The sequence below is a fragment of the Dendronephthya gigantea genome, unplaced genomic scaffold (genome assembly GCF_004324835.1).
Source record: "Dendronephthya gigantea isolate DGI-Jeju-01 unplaced genomic scaffold, DenGig_1.0 000675F, whole genome shotgun sequence".
NCBI lineage: Eukaryota > Metazoa > Cnidaria > Anthozoa > Malacalcyonacea > Nephtheidae > Dendronephthya > Dendronephthya gigantea.
The window spans coordinates 3,673-28,572 of NW_021163685.1; the positions used below are offsets into that span (position 1 = coordinate 3,673).

The 24,900-nt window shown below is 32.5% G+C and overlaps 1 pseudogene; it reads left to right on the plus strand.

The window, feature by feature from the left end:
• Positions 1–572: 572 nt before the first annotated feature.
• LOC114544176 lies at positions 573–1,501 on the plus strand (annotated as a pseudogene).
• Positions 1,502–24,900: the final 23,399 nt, after the last annotated feature.

Below are 24,900 nucleotides of genomic sequence, written 5' to 3' on the forward strand. Positions count from 1 at the left end.
GAGTTAAATAATGAGCAGAATACAATTGAAGTTAACGAAGTGTGCGAAGCAAGTCATCTTAATGCAAGCAGGAACATTATTCAGCAAAATAACACAGTAATCAGTCAAGCGCCTAATCATTTAGATAAATTTAAAACCCCCAAACATCTGGTTCCCTGCCCTTTTATACGTAGGAAGGGCTTTTGCCTTAAAGGCAATAATTGTGATTTCCTCCATACCCAAGGCAATGACCCTATAATCAGACGTCATCCTCAAAATACGGAAAACCATGCCTCTTCATTACAACCTCAAAAACCCAATTTTAATTGGCCCCCTTTTCCTCTCAATTTTCGTCATCCTCCCCCGTTCCAGTCAGTTTATTACCCCCCTTTCCTGCCCCCTTCGTACCCACTATTATCCCCATACCAACCTCCACTTCCATACCTACCACCACCTCTGGCGTCGATCCCAATGACACCTCTAAGACGCTAAGACAAGACCCCCACCCGCTGGTTGAGAAGGGTGTTTATTACTCCTCCAAGACATTTTTAGCAGGAAATGAACTAGATGATGATGATGCACCCTCTAGTGAAATGGTGAACTCAATTCCAGTCCGAATCTCTTCGCATAGACCCACTACAAAACCGAGATATAATGCTCAAAAATATCGTTGTAATCTAGTGCCAATTTCTTTAATGAAAAGTAACTTAGTTATGCCACCTAGCACCTACTCAGTTCCATCTATACTCCTAACCAATGCATGTCATGTGACAAATAAAATTACAGAACTTTCTGGAATCGCTGCTGTCAATAACCCATCTCTGGTCATAATTACAGAATCCTGGCTGAACTCAAATATTCCGGATGCTGCTATAGAAATTAGTGAGAAGTTCAACGCATATCGACGAGACCGCCCTACCCTGGTGGCGGTGTCTTAGCCTATGTGCACCATCAAATGCCTACTACCCGTCTTACAAATCTTGAAGTGGAAGATAAAGAAGTCTTATGGCTCCTGCTTAAACCGCCTAGAACTCCCAGGCCTTATAGTGCCATAATAGTTATTAGTGTATACTACCCACCAGGTCAGACGATGGAAGATGAAAGAGCAATGCTCGAGTATATCACAAATGGACTTGATGAAATTCTGAAAGACCATCCTTCAGCAGGTATAATCATCGCCGGAGATTTTAACAAATGAAACTGAATCTAGTATGTAGGCGCTTTAACCTTTGCAAAGTTGTACGAGCTCCTACTAGGGGCAGATATTTTAGATCAAATCCTTACTAATATGTCAGAATTTTACAATGACATCCAACATCTCCCGCCGATTGGCCGCTCGGACCATCAGTGTCTCTTACTCACCCCAAAGCTGAAAGAAAAAGTGAAGGCGATTTCCCGAAAAGTACGCCTGACAAAATGTAGTAACTTAATCGATCTGAGTGTCCATCTGAACAGGCAAAGCTGGGAAATGGTTTATGATGCTGATGAGATGACGATAAAGTTTCGAAATTCACAAGTATGATCACGCGTATTCTTGATAAAACGCTGCCCAAACGTACTGTACGTTTTCATCCTTCAGATAAACCTTGGATGACCCCGCGTATAAAGCAAGAAATAAAGGCCAGACAAAAGCGTTTACGTCAGGGAACAGATCAAGATACCAATTATTATGTGACAAAGTTTCTTCACTTATATCTAGTGCTAAGAAACGTTTATCAATCGAAAGCGGAAGATACACGTGTAAAAGCCCAGCAAAGTGGTATAAATTATATATGAACTTGTGGCTGCTAATGATTGTAACTTCCAATCTTCAGCAGCCCCCACAGATGACCTAGCTGAACGCTTACAACAAAGTTTCACCAAGCCTTGGCAGAGCACCACTCCTAATGAAAACCAAAACTAGAGGAAATTGAACATTTACTCAAAGATACCAAGCCGCTGTTACCTTCGATTGGACAATTAAGGCAATTCTCAAACACCTAAACCCTAAGAAAGCAAGCGGTTCGGACGACATTCCTGCATGGCTACTGAAACGTTACAGTGAAGGCTTGCCCCTATTATTCATCATATCATCTGCTCTAGCATTTCCCAGTCCAATACCCGACTCTCTATAAGCACGCATTGGTCACCCCTGTGCCCAAAGTATACCCCCCGAATGATATTGACAATGATTTCCGGCAAATCTCTGTATTACCGCAAATGGCAAAAATCTTGGAAACCATACAACTTAAACTGAATAAAAATGACCTTAACATCAAAGATAATCAACATGCATTTACAAAAGGAAGATCAACAGTATCTGCGTTAGCGAGTATTACCCAAAATTGGTACAATAAGACCGAAAATTCACGGGATGGGAATGGGAATTCATGCCTTATTTATTGATTTTCGTAAAGCTTTCGATATGGTTGACCATGGTTTGCTCCGAAGAAAATTAGCTGAAATGAATGTATCTAAATGCTTTTGGTTATGGACGAAGAGTTTCTTAGAAGGAAGAAGCCAGCGAGTAAAATAGGTGCGAGTTTATCATCTATTAGGTCCTGTCCTTCTGGAGTCCCCAGGGCTCTGTCATCTCACCAACAATGTTTAATGTCTATGTTAACGATCTTGAAGATTGCATTCCCAACCATTTGCAGATTAATACATACAATATGCAGATGATTGCACTCAGGATGAGGCAATCTCATATTGCTCCACTGGCAACATGCAACGGTGTTAGATGCAACGAATGACTGGGCACTTAGAAACAGATGGAACTTAATATAAAAAGACTAAAGATATGTGGATTTGCTTCAAAGAAGGAATTCCTGCACCACCTTCACTTATGATTGGTAATGATACATTGAAAGAGTAAAAACGTTCAAGCTGCTGGGCCTTTGGTGTAACGATACCCTTAAATGGACACACACGTTGAAGAAATTACTAAAAAGGCAAACAAACGTTCCCCTCCGGGAATGCCGCCGAGCAAACCTACCGACGGAAGTAGGTTTAACTTGTTACTTCACGAAAATTAGGCCGGTTTTGGAATATGCAGCCCCAATTTGGAGTGGTTTACACAATATTTAATAGATGAGGTGGAGAACATTCAACTCGAAGTCTAAAAATACTTGCTCTGCCGTCTGATTCATTTCAGTCTCTTGAACAGCGTCGTGACATGCTCGCCATACGTGAATACAAGAAAATTATGGATAATGAAACGCACCCTTGCAGGAAATACATACCAGATATTGTGACGACAACATAATCTAAGAACTCCAAGACTCTACCGCAGTTCTTCTCTCATACCATAGGCATAAACTTTCGTTTATTCAAGGACTAATGCACTTTAGACATAATTTTAAAATCGTAAATTATTATTTGATTATACATACATTTTAATCATATTTAGTAATTGTAAATCCATTGTAATTTATACTTAAGATGGATAAATAAATTATTATATATGAAATTATGATCAAGTCATCATAATGATATCATGGTTGCCATGGCAACCATTACTTTTATGATTATTATGCTAATTTTCATCATGATCATCATATTGATCATCATGGTTGCCATGGTAACCATGATTTATTATGATTAATATGCTAATTATGATCAAGATCATCATACATCATCATTGTTGCGATGGCAACCATCATTTTTATGATTAATATGCAGATTATGATCAAGATCATCATAATGATCATCATGGTTGCCATGGCAACCATTACTTTTTATGATTATTATGCTTTTGATCATGATCATCATATTGATCATCATGGTTGCCATGGTAACCTTTATTATGATATATATGCTAATTATGATCAAGAGCATCATATTGATCATCATGGTTGCCATGGTAACCATAATTTATTATGATTAATATGCAATTATGATCAAGATCATCATAATGATCATCATGGTTGCCATTACAACCATTACTTTTTATGGTTTTATGCTAATTTGATCATGATCATCATATTGATCATCATAGTTGCCATAGTAACCATAATTTTTTATGATTAATATGCTAATTATGATCAAGCATCATAATATCATCATGGTTGTCATGGCAACTATGATTTATTATGATTTTATGCTAATTTGATCATGATCATCATATTGATCATCATGGTTGCCATGGCAACTATCACTTATTCTGATTATTGTGCTTATTATGATCAAGATCATCATAATGATCATCATTGTTGCAAAGGCAACCATCATTTATTATGATTAATATGCAAATTATGATCAAGATCATCATAATGATCATCATGGTTGCCATGGCAACCATAACTTATTATGATTAATATGCTAATTATGATCATGATCATCATAATGATCATCATGGTTGCCATGAAAACCCTCATTTATTATGATTATTATGCAAATTATGATCAAGATCATCATAATGATCATCATGGTTGCCATGGCAACCATTACTTTTTATGATTATTATGCTAATTTTCGACATGATCATCATATTGATCATCATGGTTGCCATGGTAACCATAGTTCATTATGATTAATATGCTAATTATGATCAACAGCATCATAATGATCATCATGGTTGCCATGGCAACCATCATTTATTATGATTATTACACTTATTATGATAATGATGTTCATAATGATCATTATGGTTGCCATGGCAACCATGATTTATTATGATTAACATGCTAATTTTGATCAAGATCATCATAATGATCATCACGGTTGCCATGGCAACCATCACTTATTATGATTATTATGCTAATTTTCGACATGATCATCATATTGATCATCATGGTTGCCATGGTAACCATAGTTCATTATGATTAATATGCTAATTATGATCAACAGCATCATAATGATCATCATGGTTGCCATGGCAACCATCATTTATTATGATTATTACACTAATTATGATAATGATGTTCATAATGATCATTATGGTTGCCATAGCAACCATGATTTATTATGATTATTATGCTAATTTTGATCAAGATCATCATAATGATCATCACGGTTGCCATAGCAACCATCACTTATTATGATTATTATGCTAATTATGATCATGATCATCATAATGATCATCATGGTTGCCATGGCAACCAACATTTATTATGATTAATATGCTAATTATGATCATGATCATCATGGTTGCCATGGCAACCATCATTTATTATGATTATTATGCAAATTATGATCAAGATCATCATAATGATCATAATGGTTGCCATGGCAACCATAACTTATTATGATTAATATGCTAATTATGATCATGATCATCGTAATGATCATCATGGTTGCCATGGCAACCCTCACTTATTCAGATTATTGTGCTAATTATGATCAAGATCATCATAATGATCATCATTGTTGCAATGGCAACCATCATTTATTATGATTAATATGCAAATTATGATCAAGATCATCATAATGATCATCATGGTTGCCATGGCAACCATAACTTATTATGATTAATATGCTAATTATGATCATGATCATCATAATGATCATCATGGTTGCCATGAAAACCCTCATTTATTATGATTATTATGCAAATTTTAATCAAATGGAAAAGGAGCAAATTTTTAATCAAATGGAGAAGGAGCAAGAACCTACTACATCTCGAAGGAGCAGAAGCGGATGCAATTACGAAGCTTCTTTGCTCTATGCTCAGTCAAAGTTTCGCTGAAAATGTCGCTGTAAACGACTTCGAGAATGATGTGGTTGTCGTAAACGACTCAGCTAACTCAAGCGAAACTGATACTCAGCAAGGCCGTGTTCACAAAAGTAATGCTAACAGCTTGGATACTGAAGCGCTTATGGCCGGACAGGCTATCAATACCGAAGCCATTCGTGCACTATCTGATTCTCTGGTACATATAACCGAAGTTCTTACAAACCTTCAAGAAAATATAGATAAAAATCAGAAAAACGATGGAAATCCGCTTAATTATATGCAAAAAGGTATTGCTACTGCAGAAGAAGAGTTAAATAATGAGCAGAATACAATTGAAGTTAACGAAGTGTGCGAAGCAAGTCATCTTAATGCAAGCAGGAACATTATTCAGCAAAATAACACAGTAATCAGTCAAGCGCCTAATCATTTAGATAAATTTAAAACCCCCAAACATCTGGTTCCCTGCCCTTTTATACGTAGGAAGGGCTTTTGCCTTAAAGGCAATAATTGTGATTTCCTCCATACCCAAGGCAATGACCCTATAATCAGACGTCATCCTCAAAATACGGAAAACCATGCCTCTTCATTACAACCTCAAAAACCCAATTTTAATTGGCCCCCTTTTCCTCTCAATTTTCGTCATCCTCCCCCGTTCCAGTCAGTTTATTACCCCCCTTTCCTGCCCCCTTCGTACCCACTATTATCCCCATACCAACCTCCACTTCCATACCTACCACCACCTCTGGCGTCGATCCCAATGACACCTCTAAGACGCTAAGACAAGACCCCCACCCGCTGGTTGAGAAGGGTGTTTATTACTCCTCCAAGACATTTTTAGCAGGAAATGAACTAGATGATGATGATGCACCCTCTAGTGAAATGGTGAACTCAATTCCAGTCCGAATCTCTTCGCATAGACCCACTACAAAACCGAGATATAATGCTCAAAAATATCGTTGTAATCTAGTGCCAATTTCTTTAACGAAAAGTAACTTAGTTATGCCACCTAGCACCTACTCAGTTCCATCTATACTCCTAACCAATGCATGTCATGTGACAAATAAAATTACAGAACTTTCTGGAATCGCTGCTGTCAATAACCCATCTCTGGTCATAATTACAGAATCCTGGCTGAACTCAAATATTCCGGATGCTGCTATAGAAATTAGTGAGAAGTTCAACGCATATCGACGAGACCGCCCTACCCCTGGTGGCGGTGTCTTAGCCTATGTGCACCATCAAATGCCTACTACCCGTCTTACAAATCTTGAAGTGGAAGATAAAGAAGTCTTATGGCTCCTGCTTAAACCGCCTAGAACTCCCAGGCCTTATAGTGCCATAATAGTTATTAGTGTATACTACCCACCAGGTCAGACGATGGAAGATGAAAGAGCAATGCTCGAGTATATCACAAATGGACTTGATGAAATTCTGAAAGACCATCCTTCAGCAGGTATAATCATCGCCGGAGATTTTAACAAAATGAAACTGAATCTAGTATGTAGGCGCTTTAACCTTTGCAAAGTTGTACGAGCTCCTACTAGGGGCAGAAATATTTTAGATCAAATCCTTACTAATATGTCAGAATTTTACAATGACATCCAACATCTCCCGCCGATTGGCCGCTCGGACCATCAGTGTCTCTTACTCACCCCAAAGCTGAAAGAAAAAGTGAAGGCGATTTCCCGAAAAGTACGCCTGACAAAATGTAGTAACTTAATCGATCTGAGTGTCCATCTGAACAGGCAAAGCTGGGAAATGGTTTATGATGCTGATGAGATTGACGATAAAGTTTCGAAATTCACAAGTATGATCACGCGTATTCTTGATAAAACGCTGCCCAAACGTACTGTACGTTTTCATCCTTCAGATAAACCTTGGATGACCCCGCGTATAAAGCAAGAAATAAAGGCCAGACAAAAAGCGTTTACGTCAGGGAACAGATCAAGATACCAATTATTATGTGACAAAGTTTCTTCACTTATATCTAGTGCTAAGAAAACGTATTATCAATCGAAAGCGGAAGATACACGTGTAACAAGCCCAGCAAAGTGGTATAAAATTATATATGAACTTGTGGCTGCTAATGATTGTAACTTCCAATCTTCAGCAGCCCCCACAGATGACCTAGCTGAACGCTTACAACAAAGTTTCACCAAGCCTTGGCAGAGCACCACTCCTAATGAAAAACCAAAACTAGAGGAAATTGAACATTTACTCAAAGATACCAAGCCGCTGTTACCTTCGATTGGACAAATTAAGGCAATTCTCAAACACCTAAACCCTAAGAAAGCAAGCGGTTCGGACGACATTCCTGCATGGCTACTGAAACGTTACAGTGAAGAGCTTGCCCCTATTATTCATAATATCATCTGCTCTAGCATTTCCCAGTCCAAATACCCGACTCTCTATAAGCACGCATTGGTCACCCCTGTGCCCAAAGTATACCCCCCGAATGATATTGACAATGATTTCCGGCAAATCTCTGTATTACCGCAAATGGCAAAAATCTTGGAAACCATACAACTTAAACTGAATAAAAATGACCTTAACATCAAAGATAATCAACATGCATTTACAAAAGGAAGATCAACAGTATCTGCGTTAGCGAGTATTACCCAAAATTGGTACAATAAGACCGAAAATTCACGGGATGGAAGAATGGGAATTCATGCCTTATTTATTGATTTTCGTAAAGCTTTCGATATGGTTGACCATGGTTTGCTCCTAAGAAAATTAGCTGAAATGAATGTATCTAAATGCTTTTGGTTATGGACGAAGAGTTTCTTAGAAGGAAGAAGCCAGCGAGTAAAAATAGGTGCGAGTTTATCATCTATTAGGTCCTGTCCTTCTGGAGTCCCCCAGGGCTCTGTCATCTCACCAACAATGTTTAATGTCTATGTTAACGATCTTGAAGATTGCATTCCCAACCATTTGCAGATTAATACATACAAATATGCAGATGATTGCACTCAGGATGAGGCAATCTCATATTGCTCCACTGGCAACATGCAAACGGTGTTAGATGCAACGAATGACTGGGCACTTAGAAACAAGATGGAACTTAATATAAAAAAGACTAAAGATATGTGGATTTGCTTCAAAGAAGGAATTCCTGCACCACCTTCACTTATATTGGTAATGATACAATTGAAAGAGTAAAAACGTTCAAGCTGCTGGGCCTTTGGTGTAACGATACCCTTAAATGGAACACACACGTTGAAGAAATTACTAAAAAGGCAAACAAACGTTTATTCCACCTCCGGGAATGCCGCCGAGCAAACCTACCGACGGAAGTAGGTTTAACTTGTTACTTCACGAAAATTAGGCCGGTTTTGGAATATGCAGCCCCAATTTGGAGTGGTTTACCACAATATTTAATAGATGAGGTGGAGAACATTCAAACTCGAAGTCTAAAAATACTTGCTCTGCCGTCTGATTCATTTCAGTCTCTTGAACAGCGTCGTGACATGCTCGCCATACGTGAATACAAGAAAATTATGGATAATGAAACGCACCCTTGCAGGAAATACATACCAGATATTGTGACGACAACATATAATCTAAGAACTCCAAGAACTCTACCGCAGTTCTTCTCTCATACCAATAGGCATAAACTTTCGTTTATTCCAAGGACTAATGCACTATTATAGACATAATTTTAAAATCGTAAATTTATTATATTTGTATATATACATACATTTTAATCATATTTAGTAATTGTAAATCCATTGTAATTTTATACTTAAGATGGATAAATAAATTATTATATATGAAATTATGATCAAGATCATCATAATGATCATCATGGTTGCCATGGCAACCATTACTTTTTATGATTATTATGCTAATTTTCATCATGATCATCATATTGATCATCATGGTTGCCATGGTAACCATGATTTATTATGATTAATATGCTAATTATGATCAAGATCATCATACATCATCATTGTTGCGATGGCAACCATCATTTTTTATGATTAATATGCAGATTATGATCAAGATCATCATAATGATCATCATGGTTGCCATGGCAACCATTACTTTTTATGATTATTATGCTAATTTTGATCATGATCATCATATTGATCATCATGGTTGCCATGGTAACCATAATTTATTATGATATATATGCTAATTATGATCAAGAGCATCATATTGATCATCATGGTTGCCATGGTAACCATAATTTATTATGATTAATATGCAAATTATGATCAAGATCATCATAATGATCATCATGGTTGCCATTACAACCATTACTTTTTATGGTTATTATGCTAATTTTGATCATGATCATCATATTGATCATCATAGTTGCCATAGTAACCATAATTTTTTATGATTAATATGCTAATTATGATCAAGAGCATCATAATGATCATCATGGTTGTCATGGCAACTATGATTTATTATGATTATTATGCTAATTTTGATCATGATCATCATATTGATCATCATGGTTGCCATGGCAACTATCACTTATTCTGATTATTGTGCTTATTATGATCAAGATCATCATAATGATCATCATTGTTGCAAAGGCAACCATCATTTATTATGATTAATATGCAAATTATGATCAAGATCATCATAATGATCATCATGGTTGCCATGGCAACCATAACTTATTATGATTAATATGCTAATTATGATCATGATCATCATAATGATCATCATGGTTGCCATGAAAACCCTCATTTATTATGATTATTATGCAAATTATGATCAAGATCATCATAATGATCATCATGGTTGCCATGGCAACCATTACTTTTTATGATTATTATGCTAATTTTCGACATGATCATCATATTGATCATCATGGTTGCCATGGTAACCATAGTTCATTATGATTAATATGCTAATTATGATCAACAGCATCATAATGATCATCATGGTTGCCATGGCAACCATCATTTATTATGATTATTACACTTATTATGATAATGATGTTCATAATGATCATTATGGTTGCCATGGCAACCATGATTTATTATGATTAACATGCTAATTTTGATCAAGATCATCATAATGATCATCACGGTTGCCATGGCAACCATCACTTATTATGATTATTATGCTAATTATGATCATGATCATCATAATGATCATCATGGTTGCCATCGCAACCAACATTTATTATGATTAATATGCTAATTATGATCATGATCATCATGGTTGCCATGGCAACCATCATTTATTATGATTATTATATGAATTATGATCATGATCATCATATTGATCATCATGGTTGCCATGGTAACCATAATTTATTATGATTAATATGCAAATTATGATCAAGATCATCATAATGATCATCATGGTTGCCATGGCAACCATTACTTTTTATGATTATTATGCTAATTTTGATCATGATCATCATAATGATCATCATGGTTGCTATGGTAACCATAATTTATTATGATTATTAACCTAATTATGATCAAGATCATCATAATGATCATCATGGTTGCCATGGAAACTATCACTTATTATGATTATTGTGCTAATTATGATCAAGATCATCATAATGATCATCATGGTTGCCATGGCAACCATTACTTTTTATGATTATTATGCTAATTTTGATCATGATCATCATATTGATCATCATGGTTGCCAAGTGTAACCATAATTTATTATGATTAATATGCTAATTATGATCAAGAGCATCATAATGATCATCATGGTTGTCATGGCAACCATTACTTTTTATGATTATTATGCTAATTTTCATCATGATCATCATATTGATAATCATGGTTGGCATGGTAACTATAATTTATGGTGATTAATATGCAAATTATGATCAAGATCATCATAATGATCATCATGGTTGCCATGGCAAATATTACTTTTTATGATTATTATGCTAATTTTGATCATGATCATCATATTGATCATCATGGTTGCTATGATAACCATAATTTATTATGATTAATAACCTAATTATGATCAAGATCATCATAATATTCATCATCATTGCCATGGCAACTATCACTTATTATGATTATTGTGCTAATTATGATCAAGATCATCATAATGATCATCATGGTTGCCATGGCAACCATTACTTTTTATGAATATTATGCTAATTTTGATCATGATCATCATATTGATCATCATGGTTGCCAAGTGTAATTATAATTTATTATGATTAATATGCTAATTATGATCAAGAACATCATAATGATCATCATGGTTGTCATGGCAACCATTACTTTTTATGATTATTATGCTAATTTTCATCATGATCATCATATTGATAATCATGGTTGCCATGGTAACTATAATTTATGGTGATTAATATGCAAATTATGATCAAGATCATCATAATGATCATCATGGTTGCCATGGCAACCATTACTTTTTATGATTATTATGCTAATTTTCATCATGATCATCATATTGATCATCATGGTTGCCATGGTAACCATGATTTATTATGATTAATATGCTAATTATGATCAAGATCATCATAATGATCATCATTGTTGCGATGGCAACCATCATTTTTTATGATTAATATGCAGATTATGATCAAGATCATCATAATGATCATCATGGTTGCCATAACAACCATTACTTTTTATGATTATTATGCTAATTTTGATCATGATCATCATATTGATCATCATGGTTGCCATGGTAACCATAATTTATTATGATTAATATGCAAATTATGATCAAGATCATCATAATGATCATCATGGTTGCCATGGCAACCATCACTTATTATGATTATTTTGCTAATTTTCGACATGATCATCATATTGATCATCATGGTTGCCATGGTAACCATAGTTCATTATGATTAATATGCTAATTATGATCAACAGCATCATAATGATCATCATGGTTGCCATGGCAACCATCATTTATTATGATTATTACACTAATTATGATAATGATGTTCATAATGATCATATGGTTGCCATGGCAACCATGATTTATTATGATTATTATGTTAATTTTGATCAAGATCATTATAATGATCATCACGGTTGCCATGGCAACCATCACTTATTATGATTATTATGCTAATTATGATCATGATCATCATAATGATCATCATGGTTGCCATGGCAACCAACATTTATTATGATTAATATGCTAATTATGATCATGATCATCATGGTTGCCATGGCAACCATAATTTATTATGATTATTATGCAAATTATGATAAAGATCATCATAATGATCATAATGGTTGCCATAGCAACCATAACTTATTATGATTAATATGCTAATTATGATCATGATCATCGTAATGATCATCATGGTTGCCATGGCAACCCTCATTTATTATGATTATTATGCTAATTATGATCAAGATCATCATAATGATCATCATGGTTGCCATGGCAACCATTACTTTTTATGATTATTATGCTAATTTTGATCATGATCATCATATTGATCATCATGGTTGCTATGGTAACCATAATTTATTAGGATTATTAACCTAATTATGATCAAGATGATCATAATGATCATCATGGTTGCCATGGCAACTATCACTTATTATGATTATTGTGCTAATTATGATCAAGATCATCATAATGATCATCATGGTTGCCATGGCAACCATCATTTATTATGATTATTACACTAATTATTATAATGAAGTTCATAATGATCATTATGGTTGCCATAGCAACCATGATTTATTATGAATAATATGCTAATTTTGATCAAGATCATCATAATGATCATCACGGTTGCCATGGCAACCATCACTTATTATGATTATTATGCTAATTATGATCATGATCATCATAATGATCATAATGGTTGCCATAGCAACCATAACTTATTATGATTAATATGCTAATTATGATCATGATCATCGTAATGATCATCATGGTTGCCATGGCAACCCTCATTTATTATGATTATTATGCTAATTATGATCAAGATCATCATAATGATCATCATGGTTGCCATGGCAACCATTACTTTTTATGATTATTATGCTAATTTTGATCATGATCATCATATTGATCATCATGGTTGCTATGGTAACCATAATTTATTAGGATTATTAACCTAATTATGATCAAGATGATCATAATGATCATCGTGGTTGCCATGGCAACTATCACTTATTATGATTATTGTGCTAATTATGATCAAGATCATCATAATGATCATCATGGTTGCCATGGCAACCATCATTTATTATGATTATAACACTAATTATTATAATGAAGTTCATAATGATCATTATGGTTGCCATAGCAACCATGATTTATTATGAATAATATGCTAATTTTGATCAAGATCATCATAATGATCATCACGGTTGCCATTGCAACCATCACTTATTATGATTATTATGCTAATTATGATCATGATCATCATAATGATCATCATGGTTGCCATGGCAACCAACATTTATTATGATTAATATGCTAATTATGATCATGATCATCATGGTTGCCATGGCAACCATCATTTATTATGATTATTATATGAATTATGATCATGATCATCATATTGATCATCATGGTTGCCATGGTAACCATAATTTATTATGATTTATATGCAAATTATGATCAAGATCATCATACTGATCATCATGGTTGCCATGGCAACCATTACTTTTTATGATTATTATGCTAATTTTGATCATGATCATCATAATGATCATCATGGTTGCTATGGTAACCATAATTTATTATGATTATTAACCTAATTATGATCAAGATCATCATAATGATCATCATGGTTGCCATGGAAACTATCACTTATTATGATTATTGTGCTAATTATGATCAAGATCATCATAATGATCATCATGGTTGCCATGGCAACCATTACTTTTTATGATTATTATGCTAATTTTGATCATGATCATCATATTGATCATCATGGTTGCCAAGTGTAACCATAATTTATTATGATTAATATGCTAATTATGATCAAGAGCATCATAATGATCATCATGGTTGTCATGGCAACCATTACTTTTTATGATTATTATGCTAATTTTCATCATGATCATCATATTGATAATCATGGTTGCCATATTAACTATAATTTATGGTGATTAATATGCAAATTATGATCAAGATCATCATAATGATCATCATGGTTGCCATGGCAAATATTACTTTTTATGATTATTATGCTAATTTTGATCATGATCATCATATTGATCATCATGGTTGCTATGATAACCATAATTTATTTATATTATGATATATTATAACCTAATTATGATCAAGATCATCATAATATTCATCATCATTGCCATGGCAACTATCACTTATTATGATTATTGTGCTAATTATGATCAAGATCATCATAATGATCATCATGGTTGCCATGGCAACCATTACTTTTTATGATTATTATGCTAATTTTGATCATGATCATCATATTGATCATCATGGTTGCCATGGTAACCATAATTTATTATGATTAATATGCTAATTATGATCAAGAGCATCATAATGATCATCATGGTTGTCATGGCAACCATTACTTTTTATGATTATTTGTCTAATTTTCATCATGATCATCATATTGATAATCATGGTTGCCATGGTAACTATAATTTATGGTGATTAATATGCAAATTATGATCAAGATCATCAATGATCATAATGGTGCCATGGCAACCATTACTTTTTATGATTATTATGCTAATTTTCATCATGATCATCATATTGATCATCATGGTTGCCATGGTAACCATGATTTATTATGATTTATATGCTAATTATGATCAAGATCATCATAATGATCATCATTGTTGCGATGGCAACCATCATTTTTTATGATTAATATGCAGATTATGATCAAGATCATCATAATGATCATCATGGTTGCCATAGCAACCATTACTTTTTATGATTATTATGCTAATTTTGATCATGATCATCATATTGATCATCATGGTTGCCATGGTAACCTAATTTATTATGATTATATGCAATTATGACAAGATCATCATAATGATCATCATGGTTGCCATGGCAACCATCACTTATTATGATTATTTTGCTAATTTTGACTGATCATCATATTGATCATCATGGTTGCCATGGTAACCATAGTTATTATGATTAATATGCTAATTATGATCAAGCAATCATAATGATCATCATGGTTGCCATGGCAACCATCATTTATTATGATTTTACAGCTAATTATGATAATGATGTCATAATGATCATATGGTTGCCATGGCAACCATTTATTATGATTATTATGCTAATTTGATCAAGATCATCATAATGTCACGGTTGCCATAACAACCATCACTTATTATGATTATTATGCTAATTATGATAATGATCATCATAATGATCATCATGGTTGCCATGGCAACCAACATTTATTATGATTATATGCTAATTATGATCATAATGATCATCATGGTTGCCAATAGCAACCATCTTATATGATTATTATGCTAATCTGATCAGTCATATAATGATCATCATGGTTGCCATGGCAACCTCTTATTATGATTAATATGCTAATTATGATCATGATCATCGTAATGATCATCATGGTTGCCATGGCAACCCTCATTTATTATGATTATTATGCTAATTATGATCAAGATCATCATAATGATCATCATGGTTGCCATGGCAACCATTACTTTTTATGATTATTATGCTAATTTTGATCATGATCATCATATTGATCATCATGCTTGCTATGGTAACCATAATTTATTAGGATTATTAACCTAATTATGATCAAGATGATCATAATGATCATCATGGTTGCCATGGCAACTATCACTTATTATGATTATTGTGCTAATTATGATCAAGATCATCATAATGATCATCATGGTTGCCATGGCAACCATCATTTATTATGATTATTACACTAATTATGATAATGATGTTCATAATGATCATTATGGTTGCCATGGCAACCATGATTTATTATGATTATTATGCTAATTTTGATCAAGATCATCATAATGATCATCACGGTTGCCATTGCAACCATCACTTATTATGATTATTATGCTAATTATGATCATGATCATCATAATGATCATCAATGTTGCCATGGCAACCATCATTTATTATGATTAATATGCTAATTATGATCATGTTCATCATGGTTGCAATGGCAACCATCATTTATTATGATTATTATGCAAATTATGATCGAGATCATCATAATGATCATAATGGTTGCCATGGCAACCATAACTTATTATGATTAATATGCTAATTATGATCATGATCATCATAATGATCAGCATGGTTGCCATGAAAACCCTCATTTATTATGATTATTATGCTAATTATGATCAAGATCATCATAATGATCATCATGGTTGCCATGGCAACCATAACTTATTATGATTAATATGCTAATTATGATAATGATCATCATAATGATCATCATGGTTGCCATGAAAACCCTCATTTATTATGATTATTATGCAAATTATGATCAAGATCATCATAATGATCATCATGGTTGCCATGGCAACCATTACTTTTTATGATTATTATGCTAATTTTCATCATGATCATCATATTGATCATCATGATTGCCATGGTAACCATGATTTATTATGATTAATATGCTAATTATGACCAAGATCATCATAAACATCATCATTGTTGCGATGGCAACCATCATTTTTTATGATTAATATGCAGATTATGATCAAGATCATCATAATGATCATCATGGTTGCCATGGCAACCATTACTTTTTATGATTATTATGCTAATTTTGATCATGATCATCATATTGATCATCATGGTTGCCATGGTAACCATAATTTATTATGATATATATGCTAATTATGATCAAGAGCATCATATTGATCATCATGGTTGCCATGGTAACCATAATTTATTATGATTAATATGCAAATTATGATCAAGATCATCATAATGATCATCATGGTTGCCATTACAACCATTACTTTTTATGGTTATTATGCTAATTTTGATCATGATCATCATATTGATCATCATAGTTGCCATGGTAACCATAATTTTTTATGATTAATATGCTAATTATGATCAAGAGCTTCATAATGATCATCATGGTTGTCATGGCAACTATGATTTATTATGAATATTATGCTAATTTTGATCAAGATCATCATATTGATCATCATGGTTGCCATGGCAACTATCACTCATTCTGATTATTGTGCTAATTATGATCAAGATCATCATAATGATCATCATTGTTGCAATGGCAACCATCATTTATTATGATTAATATGCAAATTATGATCAAGATCATCATAATGATCATCATGGTTGCCATGGCAACCATTACTTTTTATGATTATTATGCTAATTTTGATCATGATCATCATATTGATCATCATGGTTGCCAAGTGTAACCATAATTTATTATGATTAATATGCTAATTATGATCAAGAAATTCATAATGATCATCATGGTTGTCATGGCAACGATTACTTTTTATGATTATTATGCTAATTTTCATCATGATCATCATATTGATAATCATGGTTGCCATGGTAACTATAATTATGGTGATTAATATGCAAATTATGATGAAGATCATCATAATGATCATCATGGTTGCCATAGCAACCATTACTTTTTATGATTATTATGCTAATTTTCATCATGATCATCATATTGATCATCATGGTTGCCATGGTAACCATGATTTATTATGATTAATATGCTAATTATGATCATGATCATCATAATGATCATCATTGTTGCGATGGCAACCACCATTTTTTATGATTAATATGCAGATTATGATCAAGATCATCATAATGATCATCATGGTTGCCATGGCAACCATTACTTTTTATGATTATTATGCTAATTTTGATCATGATCATCATATTGATCATCATGGTTGCCATGGTAACCATAATTTATTATGATTAAATATGCAAATTATGATCAAGATCATCATAATGATCATCATGGTTGCCATGGCAACCATCACTTATTATGATTATTATGCTAATTTTCGACATGATCATCATATTGATCATCATGGTTGCCATGGTAACCATAGTTCATTATGATTAATATGCTAATTATGATCAACAGCATCATAATGATCATCATGGTTGCCATGGCAACCATCATTTATTATGATTATTACACTAATTATGATAATGATGTTCATAATGATCATTATGGTTGCCATAGCAACCATGACTTATTATGATTATTATGCTAATTTTGATCAAGATCATCATAATGATCATCACGGTTGCCATAGCAACCATCACTTATTATGATTATTATGCTAATTATGATCATGATCATCATAATGATCATCATGGTTGCCATGGCAACCAACATTTATTATGATTAATATGCTAATTATGATCATGATCATCATGGTTGCCATGACAACCATCATTTATTATGATTATTATGCAAATTATGATCAAGATCATCATAATGATCATAATGGTTGCCATGGCAACCATAACTTATTATGATTAATATGCTAATTATGATCATGATCACCGTAATGATCATCATGGTTGCCATGGCAACCCTCATTTAGTATGATTATTATGCTAATTATGATCAAGATCATCATAATGATCATCATGGTTGCCATGGCAACCATTACTTTTTATGATTATTATGCTAATTTTGATCATGATCATCATATTGATCATCATGGTTGCTATGGTAACCATAATTTATTAGGATTATTAACCTAATTATGATCAAGATGATCATAATGATCATCATGGTTGCCATGGCAACTATCCCTTATTATGATTATTGTGCTAATTAGGATCAAGATCATCATAATGATCATCATGGTTGCCATGGCAACCATCATTTATTATGATTATTACACTAATTATGATAATGATGTTCATAATGATCATTATGGTTGCCATGGCAACCATCACTTATTATGATTATTATGCTAATTATGATCATGATCATCATAATGATCATCATGGTTGCCATGCCAACCATCATTTATTATGATTAATATGCTAATTATGATCATGATCATCATGGTTGGCATGGCAACCATCATTTATTATGATTATTATGCTAATTTTGATCATGATCATCATATTGATCATCATGGTTGCCATGGTAACCATAATTTATTATGATTATTAACCTAATTATGATCAAGATCATCATAATGATTATCATGTTTGCCATGGCAACTATCACTTATTATGATTATTGTGCTAATTATGATCAAGATCATCATAATGATCATCATGGTTGCCATGGCAACCCTCATTTAGTATGATTATTATGCTAATTATGATCAAGATCATCATAATGATCATCATGGTTGCCATGGCAACCATTACTTTTTATGATTATTATGCTAATTTTGATCATGATCATCATATTGATCATCATGGTTGCTATGGTAACCATAATTTATTAGGATTATTAACCTAATTATGATCAAGATGATCATAATGATCATCATGGTTGCCATGGCAACTATCCCTTATTATGATTATTGTGCTAATTAGGATCAAGATCATCATAATGATCATCATGGTTGCCATGGCAACCATCATTTATTATGATTATTACACTAATTATGATAATGATGTTCATAATGATCATTATGGTTGCCATGGCAACCATCACTTATTATGATTATTATGCTAATTATGATCATGATCATCATAATGATCATCATGGTTGCCATGCCAACCATCATTTATTATGATTAATATGCTAATTATGATCATGATCATCATGGTTGGCATGGCAACCATCATTTATTATGATTATTATGCTAATTTTTATCATGATCATCATATTGATCATCATGGTTGCCATGGTAACCATAATTTATTATGATTATTAACCTAATTATGATCAAGATCATCATAATGATTATCATGTTTGCCATGGCAACTATCACTTATTATGATTATTGTGCTAATTATGATCAAGATCATCATAATGATCATCATGGTTGCAATGGCAACCATTACTTTTTATGATTATTATGCTAATTTTCATCATGATCATCATATTGATCATCATGGTTGCCATGGTAACCATAATTTATTATGATTAATATGCAAATTATGATCAAGATCATCATAATGATCATCATGGTTGCCATGGCAACCATTACTTTTTATGATTATTATGCTAATTTTCATCATGATCATCATATTGATCATCATGGTTGCCATGGTAACCATAATTTATTATGATTAATATGCTAATTATGATCAAGATCATCATAATGATCATCATGTTTGCCATAGCAACCATCATTTATTATGATTAATATGCTAATTATGATCATGTCATCATAATGATCATCATGGTTGCCATAGCAACCATCATTTATTATGATTATTATGCAAATTATGATCAAAATCTTCATAATGATCATCATGGTTGCCATGGCAACCATCGTTTATTATGATTATTATGCGAATTATGACCGTGATCATCATATTGATCATCATAGTTGCCATGGTAACCATGATTTATTAATGAATAATATGCAAATTATGATCAAGATTATCATATTGATCATCATGGTTGCCATGGTAACCATAATTTATTATGATTAATATGAAAATTATGATCAAGATCATCATAATGATCATCATGGTTGCCATGGAAACCATTACTTTTTATGATTATTATGCTAATTTTCATGATGATCATCATATTGATCATCATGGTTGCCATGGTAACCATGATTTATTATGAATAATATGCAAATTATGATCAAGATCATCATAATGATCATCATGGTTGCCATAGGCAACCCTCATTTATTATGATTATTATGCTAATTATGATCAAGATCATCATAATGATCATCATGGTTGCCATGGCAACCATTACTTTTTATGATTATTATGCTAATTTTGATCATGATCATCATATTGATCATCATGGTTGCCATGGTAACCATAATTTATTATGATAATTAACCTAATTATGATCAAGATCATCATAATGATCATCATGGTTGCCATGGCAACTATCACTTATTATGATTATTGTGCTAATTATGATCAAGATCATCATAATGATCATCATGGTTGCCATGGCAACCATTACTTTTTATGATTATTATGCTAATTTTCATCATGATCATCATATTGATCATCATAATGTTGCCATGGTAACCATAATTTATTATGATTAATATGCAAATTATGATCATGATCATCATATTGATCATCATGGTTGCCATAGCAACCATCATTTATTATGATTATTATGCGAATTATGATCATGATCATCATATTGATCATCATGGTTGCCATGGTAACCATAATTTATTATGATTAATATGCAAATTGTGATCAAGATCATCATAATGATCATCATGGTTGCCATGGCAACCATTACTTTTTAAGGTTATTATGCTAATTTTGATCATGATTATCATATTGATCATCATCGGTTGCCATGGTAACCATAATTTATTATGATTAATAAGCTAATTATGATCAAGATCATCATATAGATCATCATGGTTGCCATGGCAACCATCACTTATTGTGATTATTAGCTAATTATGATCAAGATCATCATAATGATCATTATGGTTGCCATGGCAAACATTACTTTTTATGATTATTATGCTAATTTTGATCTTGATCATCATATTGATCATCATAGTTGCCATGGCAACCGTTACTTTTTATATATTATGCTAATTTTCGTCATGATCATCATATTGATCATCATTGTTGCCATGGTAACCATAATTTATTATGATTAATATGCTAATTATGATCAAGATCATCATCATGATCATCATGGTTGCCATAGCAACCATCATTTATTATGATTAATATGCTAATTATGATCATGATCATCATAATGATCATCATGGTTGCCATGGCAACCATCATTTTTATGATTATTATGAAAATTATGATCAAGATCTTCATAATGATCATCATGGTTGCCATGGCAACCATCGTTTATTATGATTATTATGCGAATTATGACCGTGATCATCATATTGATCATCATAGTTGCCATGGTAACCATGATTTATTATGAATAATATGCAAATTATGATCAAGATCATCATAATAATCATCATGGTTGCCATGGCAACCATCACTTATTATGATTATTATGCTAATTATGATCATGATCATCATAATGATCATCATGGTTGCCAGGCAACCATCATTTAATATGATTATTATGCTAATTTTTAATCATGATCATCATAATGATCATCATGGTTGCCATATCATTCATCATTTTATTATTATTATATGCGAATTATGATCATGATCATCATATTGATCATCATAATTGCCATGGTAACCATAATTTATTATGATTAATATGCTAATCATGATCAAGAGCATCATAATGATCATCATAGTTGCCATGGCAACCATCATTTATTATGATAATATGCTAATTATGATCATGATCATCATAATGATCATCATGGTTGCCATGGCAACAATCATTTATTATGATTATTATGCGAATTATGATCATGATCATCATAATGATCATCATGGTTGCCATGGCAATCGTTACTTTTATGATTATTATGCTAATTTTCGTCATGATCATCATATTGATCATCATGGTTGCCATGGTAACCATAATTTATTATGATTAATATGCTAATTATGATAAGAGCATCATAATGATCATCATGGTTGCCATAGCAACCATCATTTATTATGATTAATATGCTAATTATGATCATGATCATCATAATGATCATCATGGTTGCCATGGCAATCATCATTTATTATGATTATTATGCAAATTATGATCAAGATCTTCATAATGATCATCATGGTTGCCATGGCAACCATCATTTATTATGATTATTATGCGAATTATGACCGTGATCATCATATTGATCATCATAGTTGCCATGGTAACCATGATTTATTATGAATAATATGCAAATTATGATCAAGATCATCATAATAATCATCATGGTTGCCATTGCATCCATCATTTATTATTATTATTATGTGAATTATGATCATGATCATCATATTGTTCATCATGTTGCCATGGTAACCATAATTTATTATGATTAATATGCTAATTATGATCAAGATCATCATAATGATCATCATGGTTGATATGGCAACCATCACTTATTATGATTATTATGCTAATTATGATCATGATCATCATAATGATCATCATGGTTGCCATGGTAACCATAATTTTTTATGATTAATATGCTAATTATGATCAAGAGCTTCATAATGATCATCATGGTTGTCATGGCAACTATGATTTATTATGAATATTATGCTAATTTTGATCAAGATCATCATATTGATCATCATGGTTGCCATGGCAACTATCACTCATTCTGATTATTGTGCTAATTATGATCAAGATCATCATAATGATCATCATTGTTGCAATGGCAACCATCATTTATTATGATTAATATGCAAATTATGATCAAGATCATCATAATGATCATCATGGTTGCCATGGCAACCATTACTTTTTATGATTATTATGCTAATTTTGATCATGATCATCATATTGATCATCATGGTTGCCAAGTGTAACCATAATTTATTATGATTAATATGCTAATTATGATCAAGAAATTCATAATGATCATCATGGTTGTCATGGCAACGATTACTTTTTATGATTATATTATTGCTAATTTTCATCATGATCATCATATTGATAATCATGGTTGCCATGGTAACTATAATTTATGGTGATTATATGCAAATTATGAATGAAGATCGTCATATATGTCATCATGGTTGCCATAGCAACCATTACTTTTTATGATTATTATGCTAATTTTCATCATGATCATCATATTGATCATCATGGTTGCCATGGTAACCATGACTTATTATGATTATATGCTAATTATGATCATGATCTCATAATGATCATCATTGTTGCGATGGCAACCACCATTTTTTATGATTAATATGCAGATTATGATCAAGATCATCATAATGATCATCATGGTTGCCATGGCAACCATTACTTTTTGATGTTATTATGCTAATTTTGATCATGATCATCATATTGATCATCATGGTTGCCATGGTAACCATAATTTATTATGATTAATATGCAAATTATGATCAAGATCATCATAATGATCATCATGGTTGCCATGGCAACCATCACTTATTATGATTATTATGCTTAATTTTCGACATGATCATCATATTGATCATCATGGTTGCCATGGTAACCATAGTTCATTATGATTAATTGCTAATCTATGATCAACAGCATCATAATGTTCATCATGGTTGCTATGGCAACCATCATTTAT